Genomic DNA, 9,175 nt, shown 5'->3' with positions numbered 1-9,175 from the left:
TGAGAGAAGTGCCGAGAAAAACACAGTAGCCAGTGGTAGATCTTTATGTGAGAGCGCAACCAGCCCAATCAGCATCCGAATAAGCACGAAGGTCCACAGTCGCCGTGGAGGAGAAGAACAGTGATCGATCTAGAGTTCCACGTAGGTACCGTATAATGCGTAACACCGTAGTCATATGAAGAGTTCGAGGAGCAGAAACAAACTGACTGACGACTTGGACAGCATAGGCAATATCAGGGCGAGTCATAGTTAAGTAAACCAGACTCCCAACCAAACGACGGTATAAGTCGGGCTGTGCAAGTAGATCACCATCGTCGCGGACATAATGAATGTTAAGTTCTAAGGGAGTCTGAACTGTTTTCTGATCTGTCAATGATGCCAAAGCGAGAAGATCCTTGGCATATTTACGCTGGCTGACCAGGATCCCACGTTTAGAACGTGAAATTTTAAGCCCAAGAAAGTATGTGAGATGGCCGAGGTCTTTCATCTTGAAGGAGGATTGCAGAACTTCCTTTAAAGTTGAGATGCCAGCAGTATCGCTACCAGTCGTAGGAGGTCGTCAACATAGACCAGAACAATGACAATTCCGTGAGCAGTGATGCGCAAAAATAAGGATGGGTCATGACCACTTTGAGTAAAGCCAGCACCCGTAACAACATCATGAAAGCGTTGGAACCATGCCCGAGGTGCCTGTTTGAGGCCGTACAGGGCTTTCTTTAGGCGACATACCTTATTGTCAGGGATTAAGGAGCCAGGAGGAGGTTTCAAATACACAGTTTCTTGAAGATCTCCATGAAGAAAGGCATTTTTCACATCCATCTGAGCGAGTGGCCATGAGCGAACAGAAGATATAGCCAGAAGAGTACGAACAGTTTTCATCTTGGCCACGGGAGCGAAAGCCTCATCATAATCAATTCCGTATTCCTGTTTGTATCCCTGAGCGACAAGTCGAGCCTTGTATTGATCCAATGATCCATCAGACTTGAGTTTGACCGAATAAATCCATTTGCTACCAATTAGCTGTTGGTCAGCAGGTCTAGTGACAATGTCCCACGTTTGATTATCTTCCAATGCTGCAAGTTCTTCTGCCATAACCTTCTTCCAACAATCATGAGTGGCTGCCTAAGAGTATGAAGTAGGAATAGAAACGGTATCCAGAGTAGCATTCATGGCAGACATAGAGCATATCGACCGATCAGGCGCTCGATGTTCACGAGCGGAACGACGGATCGAGGTAAGTTCGGGATTAGCAATGGGTACAGTAGTTCGGGTTGAGTAATAGGTGGTGGATCTGTACGTGGTCGACGTGAGTAAACCTGCAACGGACGAGGGAGAGTACTTGAGGCAAACGAAATTTCTAGAAAGGCAGTTAGACCAGGAGAGTTTAAAGTGTGCGGAGGAAGAAGAAATGAATAAAAAGCAATGTGCTCAAGAAAAACAACATGTCGTGAAACCCGAACACGACGAGAAACCGGATCATAACATCGAAAACCCTTCTGAGTTTCCCCAAATCCCAAGTACATACATTTGACTGATTTTGGAGATAGTTTGTTACGTTCACGTGAAGCCAGGTGAACATAACAGATACAACCAAAAACACGAAATGTGGAATATACAGGAGGTAAGCCAGTGAGAACAGAATAAGGAGATTTACTGTTCAAAACTTTGGTTGACATCCGGTTAATCAAGTAGACGGAATGTAACATTGCTTCAGCCCAGAAAGAACGAGGAACACTCATAGCTGTCATCAGGGTGTTGGCAGTTTCAACAATATGACGATTTTTTCTTTCAGCCACCCCGTTCTGTTGTGGAGTATCAGAACAGGTGGTTTGATGAATAATTTCATGCCCTTGAAGAAATGTATGAAAATCAGTTGAGAGATATTCCCCCCGTGAGTCAAAGCGGAGAGTTTGAACTGAAACCCGAAATTGAGTCTCCACCATAGAGTGAAATAACTTGAATTTTTCAAAAACCTGTGACTTTGATTGCAGAAAGTAAATCCAAGTGTAACGTGTGAAATCATCAATGAATATAACATAGTATCGTAACCCAGAGAGAGACATAATTGGTGAAGGACCCCAGACATCCGTATGCACAAGTTCAAACATAGAAGATGATTTTGTAGTACTTAGGAAAAATAGAACATACTTACTTTTTGAAAGACAACAGGAAGAACAAGAATAATCCAAATCATTTTTATTAAGAGAAATATTCCCTAACATGCCAGACAAAATTAACTGAAGTAACCGATCGGAATGTGGATGACCCAGGCGAAAGTGACATAGTTTCCACAATTTTTTTGCCGAAGAAATATCTGATGAAGAATGAGAAAAGAAACAACGAGCCGGAGTGACAGATGGATCAAAATCCAGCACGTACAGACGACCATGCCGCCTACCCCTCCCAAGTACCTTCCCCGTCGCCAGATCCTGCACAAAATAACAGTTGGGAAGAAATATGACTAAGCAGTTATTTGATGTGAGTTGACCAACTGAAATTAAATTGGAGGAGAGGTTAGGGACATGAAACACATCATGAAGGGTGAACTAGCGATGAGCAGAAGGAAAGAAAGTCAATGATCCAACAGACTGAATAGGTAATCTAGTGTCATCCACAGTAGAAATAGCCTGATTGCCGGTGTAGGGACGAATGTCACGAAGATGGGATACAGCACCGATCATATGATTGAAAGCACCCGAATCGAAGAACCATGTAGAAGATGGGGATATACCTGACATACCGGCCGCAGAAAGGGCCTGAACGATTTGCTGGAGCATCGCAGGAGTTAACGGAGATGAAAGACCTTCAGCAAAAACAGTAGATGTAGAATCAGTAACAGTCGGCTCGGAAGAAATAGTGGCAGCAGTAGCAGAAAGAGTACGACCATGGCCACGACCACGACCACCACGTCCACGGACGGAAGAAGATGCATATGCACATGTACAACAGTCTTGAATACCATGACCAGTTCGTCGACAATAAGTGCACCATTCTTTGCATTGAGCGACAACATGACCCACCTTGTTGCAGCCGCGACATGTTAAAAGAGAGGAGCCACGTGTTGGTGTAGTGGTGGACACAGCAAGTACCATATCAGATGATCCCGGAGTCGAGGAAGGAAGTGATAGAACTTTCAGTCGTTGTTCCTCAGCCAATAGATCATTAATAACCGAATTTAAAGAAAGAGTAGGGCTACAGTTTAAGAGAGCAGCTCGACAATGCTCGAATTCCGGACCCAGTTTCATAAGAAATTGGCGAACTTGCGCACTCTCGCGCATAGTTTGGAAAATCCTCAGTAGGAAATATTAGATCCATCAAGGCCATCTCAGTCTAAATTGTGACAATTTTAGAATAAAATGATTGAATACTGTCGTCACCCTGAGTAAGGTTAACGAGATCCTGTTCCAGACGATATGACCGGGCCGCATTACTTCGTTGATAAATTGTCTGAAGAGGCTCCCACATTGCCTTAGCCGTGCGATGAGGTGTGAGGCCAACAGCAATAGACCGATCGACCGAATCGAGAATCCAGCTAATAATCTGTCCATTGTTCATTTCCCAATCAGCCAATTTATCGGCATCCGTGGAAGTGGGAATAGTAACAGATCCATCAATTAGTCCCCACAAACCACGACCCTTCAGGAAGTTCTGAAAATGGATGGCCCATAGTGAATAGTTGGTACCATCAAAACTACACCTTGGGGCCTCTGTACGTGATGAGTTCTTGTCCATTGATCGGAATTAATATAAAGCACGCAAAGAGTTGCAGTGAAGAATATTTTAGGTGTACCGTACAGCAGGAGATACCCAACGGGTAGCAGTATCTAGATCTTGGCAGAATAGGAACAGCAACAGGACCTCTGGATCTGGAAAATGTAGATCCGGCGACGCAACAGTAACAACAACAGTTCTAGATGGGAGCAACAGCAACAGATTGTCAACAGATCTGGATGGGAGCAACAAATCTAGATGAGGTTGCTGGAACTCGAAGAGAACGAGCAATAGAGGTGACCGGGCGACGCTGGATGAGCAGAAGGGCAACGCTAGACGAGCAAAGGGGCGAATGGACGAGAAGAGGTGGTTGGACGGGTGGTCGGACTGGCAGGGGGTGGTCGAATCTTCAACAGGGGACGGTCGGACGCACAGAGGGTGGTCGGATCTTCAACAGGGGACGGTCGGACGCGCAGGTGGTAGTCGGATCTTCAACAGGGGACGGTCGGACCCGTAGGGGGTGGTCGGATCTGCAACAGGGGGCAGTCGGACAAGCAAGGAGTGGTCGGATCTGCAACAGGGGCGGTCGGAAGAGCAGGGGGTAGTCGGATCTGCAACAAGGGCACGGGACGAGCAGCAGATGGCACTGGACGAGAAGAGGGATGATCAGACGACGCAACAGGGTGGCCGGATGACGCAGGGGTAGTCAGATCTGACAGGTGGTGCCGGATTTGGATCAGTGAAGCTCTGATACCATGTAAACCGAGAAGAGCTGAAAGCTTTTGAGTATTTAAGACAACCCAAAGGGGTTGAATATATAGAGATTACAGCATCTATACAAGGAAAGAAATAAAATCAGAATCATCTACCTGTGGAAAATCAACTATATAAGGTATGCTAGCTATACAAGGTATATTTCAGTCTGTCTAACATATAAATCCTTGCAATATAAGATGTCCTCTATCTTGGCTTTTCAAATTATCCAATTGAAGCCATTAAGGTTGACCATTCTATTTATGATGCTTGCCTTTATTTCCACATAAACACGACAAACAATAAACTCCTCCCAAAATGACCGAGCTTGCAACCAAAGCTCTAATACCACTTGTAGGGAAAACAATCCATTTCCTAGCTATGTTTAAATTAGTGAGATTTAAAATATGGAGAGATTTGATGAAAAATAAGCAATTCCAAATCAAACAAGCATATCATCGAACACGAAGAATGCAAATGAGGCATCATGATTTTTAACGTGGAAAACCCTCTAAAATGAAGGAAAACCTATTGAACCTAGTCCAACAACAAATCCACTATAATGATAATGGAAGTAAATTTATTAAGAGAACATCTTCTCGTCTATGCCCAACATACACCACACAACAACCTTCGAGATAATACTCTCTTGAGTAACCGAAATACAACACCCAATGGGTGGATTGCAAGCATTAATAAAGAAAGAAGTTTCTTATGAAATAAGGAATGTAGAGAATAATCCACTAACCAACCCTTGGAGAAGATTACCGATGAATCCAACAATTGTGGATGGAAGCCTCACTTTCCCGGATATGAATATTGAAATTGACAAAAGACTTAAATTAGGGCCTTGTAGAAAGAGCCTTGCTCTTCTTCCTCTAAAAACCCCTTCTCTCTTAGAAAACAAAACCCTCCAAAGGTTACTAGTTGTTGCGAATGACCATGCCTTTATACAAAAAATAATAATAAATAAATAAATAAAATTAAAATTTAAAAAAAAAAAGCCTTTTTTTTTTTTTGCTTTAAAAAAAAAATTAACAAAGAAAAGCCAAGGCAAAAAGACAAAAATGTCCCCATTTAGTCCTCACACGTGGGACTTACCTTCACTTGGGGATGGATCCTAACAAAACATTGGTGATTGACCATTAAAACTTTTTGTGGGCTACAAAAGCTTTAGATTAATTTAATATATTTTTTCCCTTTCATTCGGGTCTTTATGACCTTATGAACACGTTGGATGGAAAATAATTATTAGGGAAACATTACGGTGGGCTCTGGGAAGGTTTTAATTGTGGGGCATTCAATCACCACTGTTTAGTATGGTCTCCTGAGATTTAGATATACTTTTTTTTTTTTTTTTTATACGCACGGGTGCTCATGGCCTACATTGTTATGAAAAACGGATGGATAGCGTGGATATAGAATACATGCAAAAAAGTGGGTCCCTCGATAAGGGCTGCATGTGAGGTCAGGCAACACCTAACCCACTTTAGGCATATTTAGATAGAATAAGGTACTTATTTAACAAAAGTTGGATAAATACCTTCTTAAAAATCACTTCAAATTTTCTTATGGCCACAAGTAAATTTACATTTTTTTAAATACCTTTTTACTTATCTTTCTTTCCTCCTTATCTCTCCATGTGATCCATAATAAAGTGGCCCCACAAGGCATACAACCAACATCACATGCGAGGCCCACATGATGGATGGTCCACATCAAAGGTGGGCTCACTATGATGGGCTACAAACAATGAAGTTAGACCCCACATAATGGAAAAATAAAAAGTGGCCCCAATGATGTATGACCTACATCAAGGTGGGCACCACATAATAGATGGTCCACGTCAAAAGTTTGCTCTAATGATGAAGGGCCCACATCTAAGATATCCATGCCATTGATGAAGAATGGCATTCTAAGAAACTGAACATGGACAAATGACCATATTTAAGTTAAAAGACTAGCCAAGAGTTCAATGAAAGATATTACATAACTATTTTATGGAATAGGAAGGGGAACACAAAGTTAGTATACCAGTGAATGGATACATAAAATACAAGAAAAAACTTTGTAAGATGATTCAGCCAAGGGAAGACTAAAGAGATGATTCCCACTTATTAATATGGATCCCTATTTAGGAATGGTTTAAAACCGTTCCTAAATGAATAAATCATTTAGGAACATTGCTAAATGGCGTTGCTAATGAAAAAAATAGGAACGGTTGAAAACCGTCGCAATTATTAGAACTGAAATCCATTGCAAATTATTTATTTTTATTTTTAAAAAAAGATAATTATAGAAAACAACAATTTCAAAAAGCTTATAATTTTTTATTTTCAATTGGAACATGTATTTTTTATAAAATATTTATAACCCAAAGAATATTGCAATACAATTTAAAATGAATATTAAACAAATATTGTTGTACAACTTTACAATAAAATATATATATACTATTTACAACAGGAAGTTGAAAATTATCCGAATACAATAATAATAATAATAAATCTTCCATATCGTCCACTCCTTGCTTGGCCAATACAGCTATCTTCAGCCTCTTTGTCCACACATCATTGCAACCAAGCAGCGTTAGTACCCATCTGCAACAGTCACTATCAAAGTCTCCATCTACAAGTTTAAGAGAACAAACATGTTAAGAAGTCAAACAAGATTGAACATCTACGGTGACGGTCAATGAAATAGATTTAGGAGAAGGGATTGTATTGTAAAGATGACATCGACCTAATAGAGTTGAGGACATAATTCAACAGATTAGGCAAAGCTCTTTTCCCAATCTAAACATCTACGGTGATGGTCATGCCCTCAAATCTCACTTCCAAATTCGGAACTTAAAGGCCCACACTGTTTAAGAAAGAATTTAGGATCGTGAAAAAAAAAACAAACAAACAAACAAAAAACAAAAAATCTACAGCAAATAGAAAAAATAATAAGAGCAATTGACTATTTTCTCACTAATCGTGGTGAGAATCACATATTCACGCCTAATGGTTTTGAGAAATCACTTTTAGAATCACTACCAAGAAAATTAGAATGTTTTTACTTCATAACATAAAGAACATCCAAAGTTGTCTTAAAATTGGGATATAACAAATAAAAAAATTATTGAATATTTTCTTGTTGAATTTGAACCATTGATTGTTTTTTAGTTGATGGAAGGTAAGCTAATTTGGACATGGTTTAAACGTGATAGATCAAGTCCGTATCAAGATATGGTTCATAATACGGGATGTGTGCAAGGAATATGTAGCATCTAGTTGTGTGGATCAGCATGAGTAAAAGAAACCAACTCAGTAAGTGTAAATGATTAACTAAATTTCAGTAAGGCGTGGTTGGTGATGAGAGTGAACCCATAACCGATATGGAAAGCGCCCAAATCCAAGTGGGTCATGACACAAATCCAACCAGGTTTGTAGCATGTTGATAGAAATAAAAAGGTCCCCTCTTGTTGTCCTGCCTTTTATCCTCTAGCATCATGCATGACTCAGATTATAGCACAAACATGCCCACATTCATATCCATATTTCTAACAAAACGGCCTATCCATCCAAACCCAATGCCCAAGCATGAGGCTTACACCCTTACAGTGGTCAACAATGGAAAACAAGAGAACCTTGTCACTCTTGACAATGTTCAAAGGCTGTTGTAAGTTTAAATATCCCACACCGACAAAAATGCATTAGAATGAGCTTAGTGATACAAAATTCAACTTCCCAGGTCATCTTGTTGGTTCTTGTTTCACAATTTTCAGTGACTTTTATCTTCCAGCTTGAAATTACTTCTACATCAATGGTGACAGCGTGGAGAGATATTCAGTGATTCTTTACATACACCAAAATAAAAAACAGAGATCCATTTTATGTAAATTAAGCAATAATGATAGTAAAAAACCCAAAAAAAAGAAAACTGCCCATAGAGGTGACAAGATAAGATTTTCTAAGATCACGTTAGGATGCACAAGTGAATTAAATTGCAAGTATTCAGTTTATTCAAAATTCAGTCTTAAGATTGAGTTTGGATGTATTCTAGCATGTAGTGTGGAAGTAACCCTCAAAATGGCAGTTAGCTTTATTTTTTAAGTTCAGCTTGAAAGTAAATTGTAATTTGGAGCCAAGAACCTAATATGAACTCTTAAGGAAATTAGGATTCAGCTATTTTCACTTTATGAGATTTCTAATAGTGAATCCAAACACACCCTAAATCATGTAATATGACAAATCACAGACCAGATGTCTGTAAGAAAGTTCTACACAACAGATTCGAAACATCTTTTTGTTGGGTTCCTTTCGCAAATGTAGGAAAACATCAGATTCCAAACATCTTTTTTTCTCAGACCCCTTGCATGGATGGATAATGGTGAAATTATCCCAGTCATTGGAAAGTCTGGAAAGTCTGTAGGCTCTACACTGGATTGTAAACCAGCAGCTAATGCCTTAAAAGATGTACAGTTCACATTCTTTAAGCAGAAGTACCATGGTTGGATGAGCAAGATCAAGTAATTGGCATGATTTTCTCACAGTGGGCCATCTACCATTGGGGCCACTAGATGAATTGTATTGATTGCTAAGATTTGGTAGGGGGTCCAACGACTCCTAAATTAGTCCTACAAAGAAATGATGAACTATTCAATCCAGCAAACTGAGATGTGTAGAATCAGGATTTAGAAATGCATATGTTTAGGACTAAAATCAGG

This window comes from Magnolia sinica, chromosome 8 (genome assembly GCF_029962835.1).
Source record: "Magnolia sinica isolate HGM2019 chromosome 8, MsV1, whole genome shotgun sequence".
Lineage (NCBI taxonomy): Eukaryota > Viridiplantae > Streptophyta > Magnoliopsida > Magnoliales > Magnoliaceae > Magnolia > Magnolia sinica.
This window is presented reverse-complemented; position numbering follows the sequence as displayed.